Below are 22562 nucleotides of genomic sequence, written 5' to 3'. Positions count from 1 at the left end.
GCGCCTGTACAAGTGCTTCCTACAGAAGCACCTGCTGCTCTCTTTCTCTCCCTCAAAATCACAGCCTTCAGTTGGACCCCTCCTCCTCCTCCTCCTCCTTTCCCACTTCCCCCTGCTCCTCCTCCTTCCGTCCGTCACATGTTATAAGCCTGAGAGGCAGGGCGCTGACATGGGCCACAGTCTCTCTATCGTCTCTGTTTCAGGCAGGAAGCCACCGAGTGGCACAGCAGAGGCGAGCCACCTGTTCCTCCCTGGCAGAGGAGATCATGGAGGGATGGAGGTGGTGATGAAAAGATGAAGGCAGGGGGAGGGGGGGATGACAGGAGGAGGAGGTGAGGTGAAGGGAAAGGCCGTGATGATAGCGCAAAGGAGTGGAAGAGGAAAGGGTGAAGTAGAAAAGGTGGAAATGGGAGCAAAGGGGAGAGGCAGGGACTTGAGCATGAGGAAAACAGATTCAGAACAAAGTAAGAAAATGCAGGAAGGAAGCTGGCAGGTGAAAACTGTGGTGGAAGGAAATACATGACAAAGAGACACAAGGTAAAGAAAGAGGGAGAGGGTGGAATACACACGTGGACAAAATTGTTGGTACCCCTCAGTTAAAGAAGGAAAAACCCACAATTTTCACTGAAATCACTTGAAACTCACAAAAGTAACAATAAATAAAAATTTATTGAAAATTAAATAATCAAAATCAGCCATCACTTTTGAATTGTTGATTAACATAATTATTTAAAAAAACAAACTAATGAAATAGGGCTGGACAAAAATGATGGTACCCATAACTTAATATTTTGTTGCACAACCTTTTGAGGCAATCACTGCAATTAAACGATTTCTGTATTTGTCAATGAGCGTTCTGCAGCTGTCAACAGGTATTTTGGCCCACTCCTCATGAGCAAACAGCTCCAGTTGTCTCAGGTTTGATGGGTGTCTTCTCCAAATGGCATGTTTCAGCTCCTTCCACATATGTTCAATGGGATTCAGATCTGGGCTCATAGAAGGCCACTTTAGAATAGTCCAACGCTTTTCTCTCAGCCATTCTTGGGTGTTTTTGGCTGTGTGTTTTGGATGGTTGTCCTGTTGGAAGACCCATGACCTGCGACTGAGACCAAGCTTTCTGACACTAGGCAGCACATTTCTCTCCAGAATGCCTTGATAGTCTTCAGATTTCATCGTACCTTGCACACTTTCAAGACACCCTGTGCCAGATGCAGCAAAGCAGCCCCAAAACATTACTGAGCCTCCTCCATGTTTCACCGTAGGGACAGTGTTCTTTTCTTCGTATGCTTGGTTTTTGAGTCTATGAACATAGAGTTGATGTGCCTTACCAAAAAGCTCCAGTTTGGTCTCATCTGTCCAAAGGACATTCTCCCAGAAGCTTTGTGGCTTGTCAACATGCATTTTTGCAAATTCCAGTCTCGCTTTTTTATGAGTTTTTTTCAGCAGTGGTGTCCTCCTTGGTCGTCTCCCATGAAGTCCACTTTGGCTCAAACAACGACGAACGGTGCGATCTGACACTGATGTACCTTGGCCTTGGAGTTCACCTTTAATTTCTTTGGAGGTTGCTCTGGGCTCTTTGGATACAATTCGAACGATCCGTCTCTTCAATTTGTCATCAATTTTCCTCTTGCGGCCACGTCCAGGGAGGTTGGCTACTGTCCCGTGGGTCTTGAACTTCTGAATAATATGAGCCACTGTTGTCACAGGAACTTCAAGCTGTTTAGAGATGGTCTTATAGCCTTTACCTTTAAGATGTTTGTCTATCATTTTTTTTCGGATGTCCTGGGACAATTCTCTCCTTCGCTTTCTGTTGTCCATGTTCAGTGTGGTACACACCTTTTCACCAAACAGCAGGGTGACTACTTGTCTCCCTTTAAATAGGCAGACTGACTGATTATGAGTTTGGAAACACCTGTGATGTCAATTAAATGACACACCTGAGTTAATCATGTCACTCTGGTCAAATAGTTTTCAATCTTTTATAGAGGTACCATCATTTTTGTCCAGGCCTGTTTCATTAGTTTGTTTTTTTAAATAATTATGTTAATCAACAATTCAAAAGTAATGACTGTTTTTGATTATTTAATTTTCAATAAATTTTTATTTATTGTTACTTTTGTGAGTTTCAAGTGATTTCAGTGAGAATTGTGGGTTTTTCCTTCTTTAACTGAGGGGTACCAACAATTTTGTCCACGTGTGTAAAAGACAGAAAGAGAAAAGGTCTGGGAAAAGAAAACAACAGAGGGAACAATAAAGGAGGAGAAAGATGTTTGGGTGACGAATCAGAGAAGGAAAAGACTGGCAACATGAGAGAAGTCGTGATGGGGAGATGGAGAGAAGAAAAGAGAGATGAAGGGAGAAGGGAAAAAAGAGAAAATAGGTGATATGAGATGAAAACTGAGGAATGAAAGAGGGAAGAAAGTGGACAGTGGAGAAAAAATGATGCAATAGAAGAAAGAATGAGGTAAAAAAAATTGATTGGGGACAGGAAAGGGAGAGGTGAAAGGCTAAGAGAGGGTGGCAGAAAAAACTGGAGAGCAGGACAAGACTGGAGGTGAGAAAGAAGAGAAGAAGACGAGACATGAGAAGACAAAGAAGCAAAGAGAGATAAAAGGAGAAAAGAGAGATTACAGAGCAAAGGATGTTAAAAGCAGCAGGAGACAAGGAGCAGAGAAAGTAGGGGATGCCTAATTACTGTCCCTCCTTTCCCTCTCTTGACCTTGCCCCCTCTCCATTCATCACTCCATCTACATTCCCACAAGCATCCTGTCTTTCTTTTCAGAATGGTTCTTGTGCTGATGGATGTTCGACGTCATCCTGCAGCCACAAGTGATGCTCTGACTTATTCTAAAAATCGTCCCTGAAAAGGATGTTACTGCCAAAACACTCTAAAGGTCACATTTGTGGATGAACATTCAACTCATGTTCAGATGGTGCTGTTTCCAAATCTCATACATATTCTAACTAATATTCAAACTGTTGAACATGTTGGCTTTCAAATGTTGTGTGCAAAGCTTAATGCTGGTTACTTAGTGCCGTAGTTTTAGCTCTGAAAAATCCCATCTTTGATCATTCTTATCATATTTTGACTTCTGCCTGGTTTTGACTTTCACTTTCAAGTGCTGCTTCTCTAAATTTGGACACTGAACTTAGTTAAGTTTAGAAAAGGATTGTGGTTTGGGGGCAAAATACACCCTCTTGCTATGTTTATCACTTTGCTGAAGATCTAACACACACTTGTTCGCACGACCACAAGAGCTTGCCAATGTTGTCAGGGCTACTTTTAGTCTATCAATCATCAAAATAGATTAAAAAACAGTTACTGTGTGTCATAAAAGGTGGGAGATGTTCTTAGTGGCCCACATGTATGAGAATGATAGCCATTGCTAACATGCTATTTAATGGGCTGATAACATCTGAATCTTTCCTCTCTCAACAATCATGTGATGAGCAACAGTAACGTGCAGCTGAAACACTGATGATTCACTATTAATAATCCAATAATGTCATGTACAATTAGAATCAGTCAGAGGGATGAAAGCAGGACTTTTACTTTAATAAAGTAGCTACTTTTTTCTGTTTATAGGGAAAGATATAAACACTTCTGACACAACTGTTCTAGCAGTCTGACTTACCAAATACAGACTTCTGGTATAAGCGAGCCATTTCTGGCATGCATTTGGCATGGCTTTCTGCTCTGTTTCTGCTATCTATGTGCTATTGTTATTACTGATACAAACCCCAAGCAGCAACCTACATGCTGAAAATGGTTTTGCCAAAGCTACTGATCATGAAATATTTTAGACATCCTTTGTTCTTTTGGGGAATTATCCACCAAAACAATTCCCCTGGTGCCTGAAGGGGCACCATTGCTACATCCTGGGCCAACTGGGATGTAGCAATGTGGCTAGTTTAAAGAAATACAAAGAAGTCAGAATGGCTTACGCAGAATGATAATGAGGTGCAGTCAGATCATTCTCCAACCCCGACAGTGTGATAAAATATCTGTCTATGTGGGAATACTCCCCTAGTGGCACCACCAAAGTTGTCACTCAGCCTAGTTAGTAAAATATCAACAAGTAATTGTACATACATTTGTGGTTCCTGCAGGACATGATGATCTATAGACTTTTAATCAAAGTGCATCAACTTTGACTCATTGCAATATTCTTGAACAAATACAAACTGATGACTGTTTTCTATGTTCAGCACAAACTGACAAATTTTAGCAAGCTAACACATCAAGTCTTTCATTGCCACCAAATTTAGAAAGATTACACCTGCACAACAAACATTCATGCTAACATTTAGATGAAAAAAGACAAGTGTCGTCTCACAGAGCTGCTGGCATTAACCTCAGCTTTGTTAGCACGGTTTGTTGCTATTTAAGTTTTTGCAGTCGATCAAATACCCCAACAGTACAGAGAAAACACACTAAATACAAAGCAGAGACACACAACCGCAACCATAAATTAACAGCTATGACGCGTGCATAAGTTAATGCAGCTAAACATGCAGAAATGCACCCACTGAACCACATATGCAGAGTATCGTCTCTCTCTCTCTGTCACACACACACTAACATGTACAGGAAGTGTGCAGGCTGCAGAAGCAACAAAGCTGTCATTTGCATGAGGAATGATGCGGAAGTGAAACCAAAGCTCTTTATTGTGCCGCACTGCACTCAGACACACCGCCATACTCTCTCTCACACAGACACACACACACTCACACACTCATGCTGCTTTTCATGCAATTTGAATGCACTAACAAAGAGGCCAGTGGACTTCTGGTTACCTGGAGGAAATGGGAACCAAAGTAACTGCTGTTGTCTCGGCAATGTTCATATCCCATAATGCTATTCAAATTCTGTCGCTCTGTTATCTCACTCATGACCTGCACACGCACACACGCACACACACACACACACACACGGTCAGAGGCCATTCATTCTGACACAGCTGTTCGTCAGGACACATGAACTTCGCTCTGTCCTCCATGTGTGTGTGTGTGTGTGTGTGTGTGTGTGTGTGTGTGTGTGTGTGTGTGTGTGTGCATGTGTTTCTAAACATGTGTTTGTATGCGTATATGTGTGCAAAGCTCGCTCTCCATGCGATGCTGTCAAGGGCACAGCTTGTATCCGTTGTACCAAGCTGTGGTCACCATGGCAACACAACATACACGTCTTCTTCCTTCACCTCCTGCCTTTTTTTTTCTGCTTTCTTTATCAGACCATGCTATTTTGTAAGTGTGTGTGCAAATATGTATGAATGTGTGTGTGTCTGAGTGTGTGTGAGTTGTTGCAGTCACTTCGTGGTGTGTTTCAGCCAATGACTTAACACAGACCAATACAAAGCTCTCATTGGTTTACTGTCTACCACTGGTGTGGTGTTTTTTGCTCGGACTCTTTTCAATGTACCAACTCTGTGGTTACCATGGTGCTCACATCTCCATTTGGTTCTCCATCTCTTTTTTCTAATTTTCATTTTGTTATTTCACCTCATTTGGTGTGTTTTTCAGCTATTTTTTTGATGTGATGTGGTTTAAGCAGTCAGGCAGTCTGGATCTTGTCGCCTCTTAGCTGTTTGATAATTTCTCTGTTTGGTCCTGTCTTCATATGCTCTTTATGACTTCAGTTTTTTGGTTGCTCTTTTTTTCTATTATATTATTATAATCCAAAAATGATTATAATCCAGACTTGGAGAATCAACGACAATGTGCATTAAAGCTGTTCAGAAGACTTACAACAATATCTCATGTAGACACGTTATAGGCTTGTACTTTGCCACTGATTTGTTTCATTGTTGTTTATGTATGTGGTCCGTGTACAGGTAATCTGATACAGATATGGAATTACAGCTATTTAATTTGATATTCTTTTGGATTCTTTTTTGATCCCCTCTTCATTTCAAAATGTTTGTAAATAGATTTTGCACCTTTTTTGAGTTAGCTACTGGCATTTGTTTGCTGCCATCTTGGTCTTTTGACACTGGATGTCACAAAGTAGCAAACCCTCCTTCATCATCTATTTTACCCTAAATGGGATACAAGCAGTCTTAAAATTAGAGATTTAGATAATTATCCCAATTGACAAATATTTACTGAAGTAACAAATCTAGAGAGAAGTAGGGTAACTTTCTCATAGGCCTTAATACTATCTGAGATCTGTTACCAACCAGAGGAGGCGCCCCCTGCTGGCTAAGAGAAAGACCGTAAGTTTAAGGCACTTCTGTGTTGGCCTCACTTTTCCAAGCTGAAGGCTGCGTCCATATTTTACATACAGTAAGTGTATTGAACATGTAATGTATACGGACCATTTGGGGAGCAGCTGCTGCAGCACTTTGCTTTCACTCTAGTCGATGAAACATGCACCAGAAATGAGAGAGAACGTGAAAGTGGTGCACATGGCCACAGAGATTCACTGTGGATGTTTTGCTCTGTAAATGTAAAACTACAAGTCTCTTCAATCTTTATCTATTTTTTTTATGTTTTATGTCTTCTTTATGCCAGATATTACTACTTTTGCATCAAACAGGGCTTCCACATTGGGGTCTTGATCACTGGTATCAGCTGATGGTTGCTTAGTGCCCTTATCCCTACATAGTCTGCTATAGTATGTAAATGTTAACTCAGTCATATTACACAAATCTGGAGTTCCACAGCGCTGGGTTGGGTCCAAAATTGAACCTTGTTTTGGGTGCAACTCACACAACAACACAGGTGTCATTAATAAAAAGCTGCATTCCGCATCAGAGTCCACATATGATAGGTGTTCAATGCTGTGAAATCATTAGACAATGAAAGCATGTGATGCCTCTGTAGCTCTTAATAGCTCTTAATGATAATGCTATTTTATGGATTCCACTATTTTCTTTCGAATTCTTTCATTTCTGTTAGCTGCTATGTTTGTACTAGTGGAAAATAAAACAAGAATAGAGCAGAATCATGGGTATGCGGCCCACCTTTACAACTGCAACATAAAATCCCACCTGCATCCATTTCCCAACAGACCACCATTACAAAAGAGAAAAAACAGTTTTTCTCTTTCGATAGGAATCCTCCGACTGCAAACATTTTTTGATTATGGCTTGTTTATCTGCAAAGTTCAATATTTGCAAAACTTTCCCAGACAGAAGAGCTAGTTTTACATGCAGGGAAAGAGACGCCAAGGCCGGGTGGAACAGGTCAGACAATACGGAAACAAAGAAGGGAAATAAAGAAAAGTCTCAGACCCTGTGGGAGTCTGGTATCCAGTTGTCATAGCATATCCATGCAAAGAAGCCACAATGTCATTGTTTGCAACTCAGTTTTCACCAGCATTTTTTCACAGGTTCACTTTATCAATACCACAACTTCTAAACATCAATCAAGTACCAAATGTTTCAATATTTGTACTTTCTGCGACTTCCACTCAGTTTGCTCGAGCAGAAATCCAAAATGCACATAAAAAGAGGTGGATGTGCATGGAAACGTATTTTCAGCCTCTATCGGTTTGAACAGGTTGCCACAGTTTAAAGCAGCCGTTGACATTTGTGACACACACAGAGCGTATGCATCTTACGCTGCACACTCTGCAAGCGCTGACGCATATCCTGGGCAGGTTTTCAGTTGTGGGTTTGTGTGCATGTGCATGTGTGTGTGTGTGTGTGTGTGTGTACCTGTGTGCATGCTAAGGTGACACTGAATGAAGTTTAAAGGCCCACACGCTTATGCTTTGAGGTGTAGATAGTAATCTCTGCTTTACATGATCTATTTCTGTGCACAGACTGACTCAACCACACACACAAATAGAGTCGTGGGTGACAACACATACTGTATAGAAGAAGGAATGATGTGAGAGCAAGACACACGGGGGGGAAAGACAGAGGATGTTTGGATGACATACAGTAGTTCGTCTCATCCTTGATACCGAGCCGCCTGCGACACAGGAAGACGAAGTGACACCACTGACACACAAACTCTCTCACACACACACACACACACACACACACAATACAAGGTTTCCTCTGCTATCCATCATATTTGCAAGCGCCACAAATTTGAAAAAGCAAAAGGCCGATCCCTGATCTTAAAACCTCCAGTATCACCACTTTTCCGTCCAAAATTTATGGTTTAATCTTCACCACAGCAGCCATTCCACAGATCCTCCTTCATGTATTATCCTCTGTCTGTCACTACTTCTATCAGCTCTGCCACTATTCTTCCACCACTCCTTCCTCTAACACTCTCTTGAAATGTAATACAAAATACAGCATTTGTCGTTGATGGTCATTGTGGGGTGATGCTTATGCCGCACTATATATGTTTTCAAGGTTGTGAAGCCTCTTGGCCTTTGATCTTCCGTTTCTTTTGTAGCACTGATGGTCTACTACACAGAAAACAACTGCACTGTTAGCTCTCCTCAGATGTGAAAGCCGTTATATTTCTCTAGATGCAAGATTTTTAAAAACGCATCAACGTCTGATTCTTTACAGCACATAAAGCCAGAGAAGATGTTTCAGGGTATGACTTCAGCACTTCATAACTAATTGTGCCAAGATTTCTATGTGATTAAACAGAAAACTTTAAAATTACTTTTCCTCACAATACAGGAAAGCAGATGTGTCATGTTGAGACAACCTGAGCAAAAAAGACATGCATGTGCAGGTTCTAGCTCCAATACTAAACCCTGCAGCCACCATAAGGTTATTACTGTTTTCATTTTGTTGTTTGTTTGATTTTTTTTCCATTAATACCACAAATTTCTGATTTTAATATGAAAATGATCTTAAAACAGGATTTCTCTCAGAAAATATACCATTATTGTTCAAACAGCTAGCAGAGCAAAGTATATTGTCACATTTCATCATCATAACAGCAAAATACATCTCTATAATTTCTCAGTTTTTAGATAACATATATGTTTTGCCACTGTTAGCAACTCCTTTACACTGAATAAACAGTTTAGCTACTTTGGCCCAAAACTTTGGCGTCCCCAGCCTGATTACTGTGGGTGCAGAGAACAGAATTAGCTCATATGACAATTTCAAGTGTTTAAAGGGAAGAAAATTACAGAAACTTTACATCATAGCAGGCAGCAGGAACATTAAAGTGAGCTTCGTCATTTACACTCCCAGCCGAGGTCACACCTCTGGTAATGAAGCTGGCCGGTTGCCTCGGCAACCAGCCGGGAAAAAACAGTGAGAGTAATTCTGGTTAAATTAATACAGCTCAACTGCCTCCTTGTCTTACCGTCTGTTTCTCTACGTGAGCCTCCCTCTCTTTCTCATGACAAAAGAATCAGCCATTTTACATCACACTGATGGTTTATTAACACAAAGATCCTTTTCTCTCTTTGTGTTTAAGCTGCTCTCTGTTTGTGATGACAGACTTCACCTTGGAACACAATGCAACTCTTGTACGTTTTCCTCACTAATTTAGTTTTATTGTATGAAATGTGACATCTCTCTACACTGACGCCAAATTTTGCTTTACAAATCTACTCTTACATTACATACTGTTTAATTGTGATGAAAAACACTGATGTCTGAACATATTAAAACTGTTTTATGTGCAGTAGTTGAATTTTTCACCAACTTAAGGATACTTACCTTCTTGTTTCGCTTTGTTTTTTATACCATATTTTACTTTGTAGACATTTCCTGCATTGTAGGGATTTACTTAACATCTTTAACCTTTAACTACTCGATTGCTGTTTAAAAAAAACTAAGAACTAAACTTGATGTCTACTCTCTGCGTCTTCATGTTGGACCTCACGGAAACAACTTTTGCCACTTTCTCCTTAGAACGATTTACTTACTACAATAGGAAATGCGACTTTATAAACCCATTTAATGTATTTTCATGTTGCATGATTCCGTGTGTGAACTGTAACCATATCATACATGAACACACAGTTATTTGTTCTGTGGATCCTACCTGGTGTAGCTGTTTGTCCTCTCGTCCACTTTATCAAGTCCACAAACTGCCCCTGAAGGAGGAAGAGAAACAAAGAACCTTTGTGTAAATCCAACAGTTGTAATCACACTCAAAGGCCACGTGCATACAACATCTCCGACTTCTTCGCTCGTCCTGACATATCCCCAGATGTCCATGCCGTCTTTAAGCCTGGTGCAGACATGCCCACAAACAGCTATGGGCACCCACAGACTCGTAGTTACTGCTCTTCTACTAATTTTACTTACTGCCCACCAGGCATAGTAATATTCTGTATTATTCATATTAGCATTAGCATAGATACAGTTAAAATTCTGGTATGCACATGGATGTCAACATAGGAGTTGGAGCAGATTCTTGTGGACACATCACATAGACCCAAGCAGACCCTTATGTTCTCATAGAGACTGAAAGTTTCACTCTGTGCTGGGATAACATCACCGTTACCCTCATGTCTGTCAGTCGAATGTAAAGTTACACCCTGCAGTTGCTTAGCACAGCTTAGCATAGGAATTGCAAAGATAAATCATTTAGCTGTCAACTATTAAATTATTCACCATCTATTTTGAAAATTGACTATTCAGTAAATCTTTTAAGACACAAAAGGTGTGAATCATCTGAGTTTAGCATTCTAAACAGACAATGTTTGTTTTCTTTCATCTTCTGAACTGAACCTCTTTCGACGGAAGAAGACACTGGATGATGTCAATTATAGACTTTGGGAAACAATGACTGACATTTTTAAGATCTTTTTTTGACATTTTATACACTTAAAATCAAATCAACCAATTGAGAAAATGATTCACAGAATAATCAACAATACAAATAATCATTAGTTGCAACCTCCCTTAACACAAAAGCAGTAGGAAAACCAGTCTATTGGAAGTTAACAAAATCTCCCTAAAGCATCTTTAAAGTTCAACCAAACTTATATGGCATCAAATTAATCTGAAATGATCATGAACTTCACTTTTCGGAGTCTGTGCTGTAACTCTAACTGCTATCAACTAAAACTATTTCCCTATAGTATACAAGATATTTCAGACAATAGCTTGCTCCCTGGGGTAACTTTGTGGCAACAGTTTGGGGAAGGTCCTTTCCTGTTTCAACATTACAATGGCCCCGAGCATGAAGCCAGGTCCATAAGGAAACAGTTTGCCAGTTTGGTGTGAAAAGGCTTTGCTGGACAAAGTCTTGACCTCAACCCCATGAAACACCTTTGGAATGAAGAGGAACACCAGTGGTGATCCAGACCAAACCACCAGACATCACTGATGGACTTCAGTGAAGCTTTTTCCACTGAATATAAGCAAATCATTTATGACAAGTCATTTATGACCCCACTATATTTTACATAGGAATGTCTACTTTATTGCCTCTTTTTGTGCTTTCTTACCTATTCCACTCCACTGCATTTTAAGATGGATATTCTAAAGTAACCTTCTGTAATTATTCATGGATTTTAATCATTTTTGACTCAGAGCTAAAGTAAAACCATATGAACAATATGATGCATTGTAAGAACGCAATAACATTTATTTAGACACGCTTTGTCTGCCACTTCTTTTAAAACTTTATTCCTTTTGTTTCCTCAATAGTAAATCAAAAGTACATAAAAACAAAATCCACACAAACATCTTGTCTGTATGTGTGCAATGTAACATGCAGAGAAGTATTTAGATTAGGGGCGGCTGTGGCTCAGGTGGCAGAGCCGTTCGTCTAATGCAAGACACTTTACCCACCTTAGCTCCAGTGCTGCCACTTACACTGGTGTATGAATGTGTGTGCTGTGTAATGTTGGTGGTGGTCAGAGGGGTTGTAGGAGTGGATTGGCAGCCAGTCATTCTGCCCCAGGGCAGCTGTGGCTAAAAATGTAGGTCTACCAGCTATAGTGCACTGCAAAACACTGAAATATAGCGATTAGAGGTAAAAAATAAATAAATAAAACTAAGGCCTACAATAGCGAAAAACCTATACATCTTTTTGGGGTCATAAGTGACCCCAGACAAGTTTCCATTATCCTTGTCACACCAGTTGGCCGATCTCAACAAAAACTATGAGCAGCTATAGGACAAGTAGATTGACAAATTCTTATAAATTATATAATAATTATATAATAATTCTATAATTATATGGCTGGGGTCATAAATGACCCCACTCGGTCGCTTGAGGGTTAATGTGCAGGTGTCCACATACTTCTGTTCATGTTATGCAAAAATAAAAACATGGATTGTGAACATATCTTGAGTAGTTTCAAAGGTCAAAAGGTCATCAGCTTCTCTCAGCACATAAATATCACTGTGTAGTTTAAATTGATGTCAGGAAATTTAATTTAAAAGCAGTTTTACTTTTATAAAATCTCCATGACAACAGGAATGACATGCTGATCCTGTGGTTTGTAATCATAAATTTCTAAAAACGCTTCTTCAGTCCCTGAAGTCTCTTGTTTTAGAGGATTCTGAGCGTTTGGCACTGACATTTCAAACTCTGCGATAAATCCGACAATAAACAAATAAAAACAGATGACATTCTGTCTTAGCAGTGTCAGATCACTGGTGTCATCGGTATGCCATCTTGATTTTCATTTTTCTTTTGTCACTTTTTTTCTTTGGGAGATGATGTTTTTCTGTTGTTTTTTTTAAGCCCACTGGGGTTTCTGTTCAGTCTCGCCCGCTGAGATTGGATTTCTTTTTATCCCCTGATATTTTTTGAAGTGTTTTTATCTTTTGTATGGATATGCAAATCACTCACCCTAAACCTACAGCAGTAACTGTGATGGTGTTTTCATTGTGCCACCACAAACTCCATGGTAGAAGATAATACCAGACTGAGCTGCAAAGCCTGGGACTGAGTCAGATGGTTTAACATAGTTACATATATTCTTATTTAACTGTATTAGTTTTGGAAAAAAAAAAAAAGGTTAAAATAAGCAGTAAATAATATCATCTTGCAACAAGGGCAGCTCAGAAGATATTTCTAGCAATTAAAAATGAAAAAAATGTAAAAAGTTGCTCATTTATTTTTGTTTAGCTATTTCATTTTTTTAGTTGTTACATAACTCAATGGTTTTAAGAAAATGACATGTACAGGTACACACGTGGACAAAATTGTTGGTACCCCTCAGTTAAAGAAGGAAAAACCCACAATTCTCACTGAAATCACTTGAAACTCACAAAAGTAACAATAAATAAAAATTTATTGAAAATTAAATAATCAAAATCAGCCATCACTTTTGAATTGTTGATTAACATAATTATTTAAAAAAACAAACTAATGAAATAGGGCTGGACAAAAATGATGGTAACCATAACTTAATATTTTGTTGCACAACCTTTTGAGGCAATCACTGCAATTAAACGATTTCTGTATTTGTCAATGAGCGTTCTGCAGCTGTCAACAGGTATTTTGGCCCACTCCTCATGAGCAAACAGCTCCAGTTGTCTCAGGTTTGATGGGTGTCTTCTCCAAATGGCATGTTTCAGCTCCTTCCACATATGTTCAATGGGATTCAGATCTGGGCTCATAGAAGGCCACTTTAGAATAGTCCAACGCTTTTCTCTCAGCCATTCTTGGGTGTTTTTGGCTGTGTGTTTTGGATCGTTGTCCTGTTGGAAGACCCATGACCTGCGACTGAGACCAAGCTTTCTGACACTAGGCAGCACATTTCTCTCCAGAATGCCTTGATAGTCTTCAGATTTCATCGTACCTTGCACACTTTCAAGACACCCTGTGCCAGATGCAGCAAAGCAGCCCCAAAACATTACTGAGCCTCCTCCATGTTTCACCGTAGGGACAGTGTTCTTTTCTTCGTATGCTTGGTTTTTGAGTCTATGAACATAGAGTTGATGTGCCTTACCAAAAAGCTCCAGTTTGGTCTCATCTGTCCAAAGGACATTCTCCCAGAAGCTTTGTGGCTTGTCAACATGCATTTTTGCAAATTCCAGTCTGGCTTTTTTATGAGTTTTTTTCAGCAGTGGTGTCCTCCTTGGTCGTCTCCCATGAAGTCCACTTTGGCTCAAACAGCGACGAATGGTGCGATCTGACACTGATGTACCTTGGCCTTGGAGTTCACCTTTAATTTCTTTGGAGGTTGCTCTGGGCTCTTTGGATACAATTCCAACGATCCGTCTCTTCAATTTGTCATCAATTTTCCTCTTGCGGCCACGTCCAGGGAGGTTGGCTACTGTCCCGTGGGTCTTGAACTTCTGAATAATATGAGCCACTGTTGTCACAGGAACTTCAAGCTGTTTAGAGATGGTCTTATAGCCTTTACCTTTAAGATGTTTGTCTATAATTTTTTTTCGGATGTCCTGGGACAATTCTCTCCTTCGCTTTCTGTTGTCCATGTTCAGTGTGGTACACACCTTTTCACCAAACAGCAGGGTGACTGCTTGTCTCCCTTTAAATAGGCAGACTGACTGATTATGAGTTTGGAAACACCTGTGATGTCAATTAAATGACACACCTGAGTTAATCATGTCACTCTGGTCAAATAGTTTTCAATCTTTTATAGAGGTACCATCATTTTTGTCCAGGCCTGTTTCATTAGTTTGTTTTTTTAAATAATTATGTTAATCAACAATTCAAAAGTGATGGCTGTTTTTGATTATTTAATTTTCAATAAATTTTTATTTATTGTTACTTTTGTGAGTTTCAAGTGATTTCAGTGAGAATTGTGGGTTTTTCCTTCTTTAACTGAGGGGTACCAACAATTTTGTCCACGTGTGTATATGAGTTGTGCATAACAGATGTTTTGTCATGACGGTTCAGTAAAAAATCCCCTCAAATGCACTGCAAATTATGTGTTTGCAAAGTTCAACTCATCAAAGGAGTTATTTTATACCCTAGTATTGACACAACAGACCTGGCATGCGTCATTTAGATTGCATAGATTTCCCAAAATGACTTTGGACGTCCCCTAGAGAAAATGCCAGAGATTTACATGCACATAATACTCATGAGTCAAGCATGAAAGCGAGAAAATGAGTGAGAAAGTGAGAGTTTTACACTTTATGAACAACTCAATCGTCGATTTAACCATTGCTTCGTATTCTGGCTCTGGTTTCATTTCTGTGGGTGCAGAAACCCATATAGTTCCCGGTCTGACTGTAGAGTGCCGGGGCAAAATAGCGGCAGCAAATTCAAGGGCGACTGACATCAAAAGCTGATGTTCACTAGTGCTTTAGATCACAGGAACCTTTCTTTTGTTTTGTCATAGTACACTGGAGCTGCTGGAAAAATGATGTCATGTCATCTGCATTTGGGCAGTTAATCATCTATGAAGAAGAAAAACAGTGAAACCAAACAAGGACGTGGTTGAGTGTATAGGAACTGTTTAAAGTTGGCATTTCAGTCATTTAATTCTAGTATCTACGGCAAGTTTTTCTAACTGTTAATAACTAGACTGGATATGTATTGTAGATATATGTATTTCAATTCTTCCTACAGTCAAAAATAAGCAGTTCAGATATCCACAATGTCTTTTACCAGTCATGAGGTTTCTTATTACAGATATTCTCAATTCAGCAATGTGAACTGCAGATATCTGCAGCTGAAACATGACAGGTTGTATTCCAGTTCAGGTTATCTACACTGGCTTATTTTAGAATACCATAAAAGTTAAGTGTGAATGAGTCAGAAGGATATTGTAGATATCTTGAAATGGAGTTATGAAATGACCAGATGATATGACACTGCAGACATCTGTAATTACATCAGAATCTACGGCAAGTCGGAGGTGGGAGCTGTTTGCTTTTCAAACACACAATGACACTGCAACTGTGACCACATATGACATATTACTGCTGTCAGAGCAGTCTGAGGCCAAAGTTCTAGGAAATTTTGACCACAAGTCTCTAATGAATGAAGCTCTTGTTCTCCACAAACTCTGATAAGCTCTTCCTATTTCATAACATTTTCTGACAATCATATCCACCACAACAACCACCAACTTCTTCTCACGCAGTTCAAATTCTTTTCTGGACTAGTATCCAATGCGAAACCTGGTTTGAGTGGCATCGTGCACAGTAATTCTGACTAGTCATAATGACATTTGTGATACCTGCTATTAAATCTTACAACCAAAAGTATCAATTAAAAACCAGTTTATCAAATCAAGATAAAATAAGGTTAGAATTCTACAGTACTGTTTGTTTCGTGAATTTGCCTAAGTCATTTTTATGTTGCAATTAAAACTCTACAATATTGTTGTTAGGATATTAATTATGTAAACATGTACCTAACTAATGTAAATCTTATGGCTTAAGCCCTGCAATATTTTACATAATACAAATGAACCAGACTAACTGAAATGCTTGGGGTAAAAATCTAAAATCTAAAAATGTTATAAACTCAAACCAATTTATCAGACTAATTAAAGTACGGACCTAACAAAATTATACTGGGCCAAAGATCAACAGAAAGTCCTGTCATTTTTGAGGCTATAGTCTGAGAAAGTTTTAGAATTGTTCACTTTTTATTTGAAAATCAATCAAGCTAATCATTTATATGTAGTCTTGTTTTAAACACTGCAGACAGAGTGAGCTGGTTAGAGAAGGTGATATATCCTCAGATCACTATCACATATCTTCAAAGAAAATTACAATGAAATTCGAAAGCATTCAAGCATATCTTAAGCGATCGTATTGGAAGTATAACGTACAGTAGAGGAAACTGATTGTTGCTTGTTGCTTGTTGCTGCTGGGATTTCCTGATTACGAAACACTGATTTAGCTTCACTGTCTAATGCATAAATGCATGAAGTGAAGCTAATTGCAAGCTGTTGAGAAAGTAGGCCAGTTTGGGTGAAGGTCTCTATCATTGCTCCCTCTCTCTTCCTCTGTCTATCTCTGCATCATCTCCTTGTCCATTTAAACAGCCACAAACACACCTGACAGTGCATCCAGCACCTCCCTTTGAGTACAGGCGGATTGTATTTCAATATCAACCTCTTTATAACCAACACACACAAATAAACACACAGTTTCCAGCAGGCAGCTCAGAGGTAGGGAAAACAAGCACATTTCCCTTCTTGTTAAAAAAGCAGCCTTACAATTGGCTGATATGGAGCCACAGAGTTTTCAGGGAGCTTCAAGGTGATCACTGATTGGCTGAGGGATGAAAAAAAATGTCCTCAGCTGGCGGCGTGGACAGAGAGAGACGGAGGGAGAGTTTCCTTTTTGTACAGCTGAGGACAATACACACTAACACACACTCCCCGCTGAGAAAATTGCTTCAAATGTTCAAATGAAAAGTGTGTCAGCTGACAGAAGAGACAAACTCCTCTGTTGGTGCAGCCTGGAAACCTCTCATCATCCTTTCTCCTCTCCTCTTCCTGCTCTCTGTTGCTTCTCACTTCCTCCTCCTTCATCATCCCCCCTCCTTCCTTCCTTCCTTCCTTCCTTCCTTCCTCCTCTCTGGTTTCCTCTCTTCACCTCGTTTCCTCTCCTTTCCTCTCCTTTCCTCAGCTCTTGCATCCTTATTTCATTTCCTCTTCCCGTCCTGCTCTGTTACTCCTTGTTTCCTCCTCTTCCTTCTCTCCTCCTGGCTCAATATCCACTCTTCTAATTTCATCCTTTCTCATATACACTTGTTTCCTTCTCTTTTCACCATCGTTTGTCTTCCTTTCTTGTTTCCTCTCATCTCCTCATTTGTGCACTTGTTTCTTCAACTTTTCACTTTCTGCCTTATTTCATTTCCTCTCCTCTTCCATCTCCTTCTGCATCATCCACTCTTCTCCTCTCATTCTCTCTCTTATACACTTGTTTCCTTCTTGTTTCACCTTCTTTCCTTGCTTCCTTTCCTCTTGTTCCCCTTCATATCTGTACACTTGTTTCCGTTTCTGTTCTCTATTTTCTTGTCCTTTACTTTTCACAATAATTTTTCCTCTTGTCTCTTCCATTCTCCCAGCTTTCTATCCTTTCTTTCCTTCACTGTTCATTCCCTTTTCCCTCCCTCACCTACCACTCTGCTTCTTCTCCTGCCTTCATTCTCTTTTCGTCCCTCCTTCTCTCTCTTCGCTCCTTATTTCCACATCTATCTCTCCATCCCTCTTTCATCCCTTCTTGTTCTATTGACGACTTCTCTTACTTTGTCCTGTTTTCCTTTCCTCTCCCCGTTTCCTCACTTCCTCCTTCATTTGTATATAGATAAGAAACCAAACCACAGAGGAACAGTTTACCTGCAGAAGCCGGTCAACCAGCTCATTAGGCTTTGTGTGTGTGTGTGTACACGTGTGGGTGTGTCTTAATAATTTAGCCGTCGCTGTCAGGACCTCGGTCACCGGAGCGCTCTCAGGTTCCTTTACAGCTCTCAAGTGATCACACACATACACACAAACACACACAAGCACACACACACACACACACACACACACACACACACACACTGGTGAAATTGTGCAATTGAATTCAAAGCAACACAATCCAATGAGACAAACAGTGGATCAGTCTGAAGTGATGCTTACCATGTTGTACGTGCATTATGTTGCAGTACAGATGTGGTTTGTTTGCAATAACCAACTCTGACGTGTCTGATAACAGACCGGGTGAGCCAAAGGATGCTGAAATATAAAGCTTAGCAATGTCATGTCATGTCTTTTTGAGGGTCAAAGGCTTATTCTATACCTCTTGCATTTTAGAAGAAGATAGTAGACTAAAACTCCATCTTTAAACTACTTTTAAAGTAATTAACAATCCATATGCAGTTGATAAGAGGCCATAACCAACAAAAGTAGAGCAATTTTCAGAGGCTGGGTGATCTATGTAATTAGCTAATTGCCTCAGCAGTAAATACAAGATGTACTCTCGGCTGCTAATTCTGTCAGAGGAGAATATTTATTGCTCCGTGGTGTTTAGCTTCATCTGCACACGCTCTGCACATCAGTGACTCCGAGCTGTAATGAAAGCTGTGTGTGTCTGCGTGCGAGAGTGTGCTGCTTTTTCACACCATGCCATACATCTGCAGTCATCTCAAATTCTCCAGCTATGATGTGTGCACTGTGATAATTGACAGCAAATGCAAACTTCACACATCTGCAGCTAACTGGCTGACAGACAGCTGGCAGAGAGACAGACAGTCAGACAGGAGGAGAGGCGGACTGCTCCGATAAGGTACACATAAGATAAGTAAAAAAGAATAGATTGTTCAGTTTAACATGGCGAGCTTCTGCTGTTTTGTTTTTTTATACATAATGGCAGCTTTAGCTAATGATTTTGAAGCAAAATGGACCTTGTGAGTCTAAAACTACTGCAGCACACTTAATGTAAATCACTTTGGTCTAATGCATCTTCAGAGGACTGTAATGTAATCAAATGAGGGAGCTGCTCACATCACAAATCAACCAACTATACAGTATATGACCACATGACAGCTGACAATGAACCTATCGCCATGACAGCTATGCAAAATCCATCAAGTGCAGGAGACTTTTAGATGTGTTTGAAAGTCATGAAAACGGTGAAAGGACCTTCAGTTATGATTTTTTGGGAAATTAGTTTATTATAATATTTTAGTCTTCTAAAATTAGCCTCTCCAGTTTTGCAAAAATTGCAATAATACTTTGCAATACTAAATATTTTTCAAGAGAATTATCCTACTTTTTAGGCTAAATACATTATTTATAAATCTATCAGGTGAGCAGGAAATGTACTGTCCCAAATGTGAAAACAAAGCTGCATTTCTTAGCTGACATTTCGGGAGGTTTTCACAGGACTTTGACAATATGCTTGCAAACATTAGCATATGCAACAGCCTTATGTCACTGGCATATGCCATGTTGGTAAACAGGATGACACTGCTCCACTGACATATACAACTTCTCAAAGACGGGCGCTGTTTGAATGTGGCAGACTGATTCATGCAGGCAGCTGTCCTCGGGCTAATAATTATAGGTCAATTTCAAACCATGATTACAAACCACTCTGCTCTTGAATGTTGCTGTTTTGAACTGTGCTCTATTGTTGTCTGATTTAATTGTGCTCCTGGCATCACTGAAAATGAGGGCATGCCCTCAATGGTTTCTCATGGTTCAAATAAAGGTTGGATTGAATGACTGACAGAGTGAATAAATGGAGAAGCGTTGTTGGGACCTTGGCACACTGGGGGCTCAGTTCCAGCAGTCTTTATACTTTACTGTGATAACTGCATTACATCAAAGTTATTTCAGAATAAAACACATATAAAATAGGAGACACAGAGCTCTTGGCAATGTCAGATCATGCCACTTTCTTTCAAGGCGAACCCATGTTCCACATTAACATCACAACAAGTTCAGGCTAGAGCAGTGGTTCTCCAGCTGTGTGCCTTGGAAGAAGTCAACCCTTGAAGATTTACAAATATATTCCTGTGTAAAGGTGTTTCTTGGAAATACTTCAATCCATCCATCCTTGAGCTGTATTCACTTCATTCTGTGAAGGTCACCAGATCATCACAGCGCTGGGTCCTTGAAAACACTATCTATCCATCCATCATCTATACACCGCTTAATCCTCACTAGGGTCGCAGGGGGCTGAAGTCTATCCCAGCTGACTTGGGTGAAGGCAGGGGACACCCTGGACAGGTCACCAGTCTGTCACATGACTACATATACAGACAAACAATCACACCTATGGACAGCTTAGAGTTAAAAAATAAACCAGAGCATTTTTTGCACTCTGTGGTAGGAAGCCTGAGTACCCAGAGAAAATCCACACATGCACAGGGAGAACATGCAAACTCCATCTGGAAAGATCTTGGAAAGGCAAGGATCTTTCAGACACAAGGTGAAAGTGCTAACCACCAAGCCACAGTGAGAACAGTGAACAGTTTATATAAATTGAATTTACTTAGAATTTGGGCGACCTTTATGTAGCCCAGGAGAAAAGATTCCAATGCAGGTGAGTGGAACAAATTCACTGATGAAGTCACATGAAAACAACAACCCAAATTAATAATAATCAGGCAAAATCTACTGTCTCTGTTGTTGAATAAAAATATTCATAGTCCAATAATACCTCACGAACTACAGCAGCTTTCAAAAAGAAATATAAAATGTGCTTCATTGTTATTCAGCTCACTTTTGTTGTCATTTGTAAAGCAATTTTATGATTAGAGAAGCCACATTCCATAAAGATTTATACTTATAAATATTTTAGTAGTTATACAGAAGCATCCATTCACGCAATATTGTCTGTGAAACTGAAAAATCTCTAATAAAAGACTGGACATGACAGAAAACTATTTGAACTTTACAAAAAATACATAAAAATCAGACTGCAATGAACAGTAAAATGGTATCCCAACAGTTTTGATTAACTGCATCATATCAGTGAATGTCGGCTGCACAGTTCGGTGGTTAGCACTTTCTCCTTGCAGCTAGATGATCCCCGGTTCGCATCCTGGCTTTCCCGGGATCTTTCGGTGCAGAGTTTGCTTGTTCCCCCTGTGCATGTGTGGGTTTTCTCTGGGTACTCCAGCTTCCTCCCACAGTCCAAAAACATGCTGAAGTTGATTGGTAACTCTAAATTGTCCGTAGGTGTGAATGTGAGTGTGCTTGTTTGCCTCTCTGTGTAGCCCTGTGATAAACTGGCGACCTGTCCAGGGTGTCTCCTGCCTTCACCCCAAGCTAGCTGGAATAGCTTCAAGCCCTTTAATAAATTAGATTAATATTTATTTTATTAATTTCACTTTTGGGAAACAACAAAGAAAAAAAGTAGATCCCCGACTATCCATACGTCCAGGCCTGATAAATGAGTGAACACATCTGTGGTGGTGAAGCCAGCAGCCTAGTCCAAGCTAAAGGTCCTTGGCCCTTTAAGATCAGAGTGGCCCAGATGCAAACACTTGGCTGCTTCCAAACTGAAATGCTCCCAAAACACTGTCGGCCCCGGTGCAACAGCGATTACTGTCAACAAATCTTCAAGGCAAAGGATCAAGAACTGTTGGCTCTGGCGATCACTTCAGCCCCACTGGCTGCTGCTGCTGCTTGTACAACTGCAGCATGTTGTTGCTTCAGACACACATCCACACACACAGAGAGTTCCCACAAGGCCTAAGTAACAAATTAATTGAATGTTTAGTGCAGAATATCAACTCACACCTCATGCATGTTCTCCATACGCCTGTCCTCCCTGGTAACGGTGCATGTGTGTGTGTGTGCATGGATGTGTGCTCCTACGCAGTACACCACGATGCCCATCTGAGGTGGCAGCAGGACAGATGGTACGTAGGTCGGCCTTCCCCCGTGCACGCTCTCAAACACGCATCTGCCACAGACGTGTGCGCGCTCAGAGTCACCAGCATGTGTCCTGACAGCAGAATGCATACTGTAATGATCTCTTCAGCTACAGGCTGCTAACCCCACCAACACCGCAAACACACTCGGGGCCAGTCTCAGTGGACGCTTTTTCTTTTGCAGCTCAGAGACACAGACACAAAGCGTTCACCGACAGTTCTCTCTTTATTTCACAGCTCATTTATTCCTGCCATTTTCTGTAATTGTTTTGCAGCGTGCACAGCTTTGTTTTGTTTCCAAAAATATCACCTCAACTGTGTCAGTTTTAAAATTAGCTGCCTTTCCTGACAAAAAGCCAACAAAAACACACAGATGTGACAATACAGCTAGTGGAATTAATTCTTACCATTATAAT

General features: G+C 40.2%; 1 protein-coding gene across 1 annotated transcript in view; it reads right to left on the bottom strand.

Annotated features, from left to right (window-relative positions):
* Positions 1–22562, bottom strand: part of hivep2a (HIVEP zinc finger 2a) — a 131301-nt gene that overhangs the window by 106890 nt on the left and 1849 nt on the right. The window contains exon 2 of the mRNA XM_022196265.2: positions 9919–9970. The gene's annotated coding sequence lies outside the window, so the exon portion shown is untranslated. The remainder of the gene's footprint in view (positions 1–9918; positions 9971–22562) is intronic.

This window comes from Acanthochromis polyacanthus, chromosome 16 (assembly GCF_021347895.1).
Source record: "Acanthochromis polyacanthus isolate Apoly-LR-REF ecotype Palm Island chromosome 16, KAUST_Apoly_ChrSc, whole genome shotgun sequence".
Taxonomy (NCBI): Eukaryota; Metazoa; Chordata; class Actinopteri; family Pomacentridae; genus Acanthochromis; species Acanthochromis polyacanthus.
The sequence above is the reverse complement of the archived record's forward strand: the minus strand, read 5'-3'. Positions and strand labels throughout refer to the sequence as shown.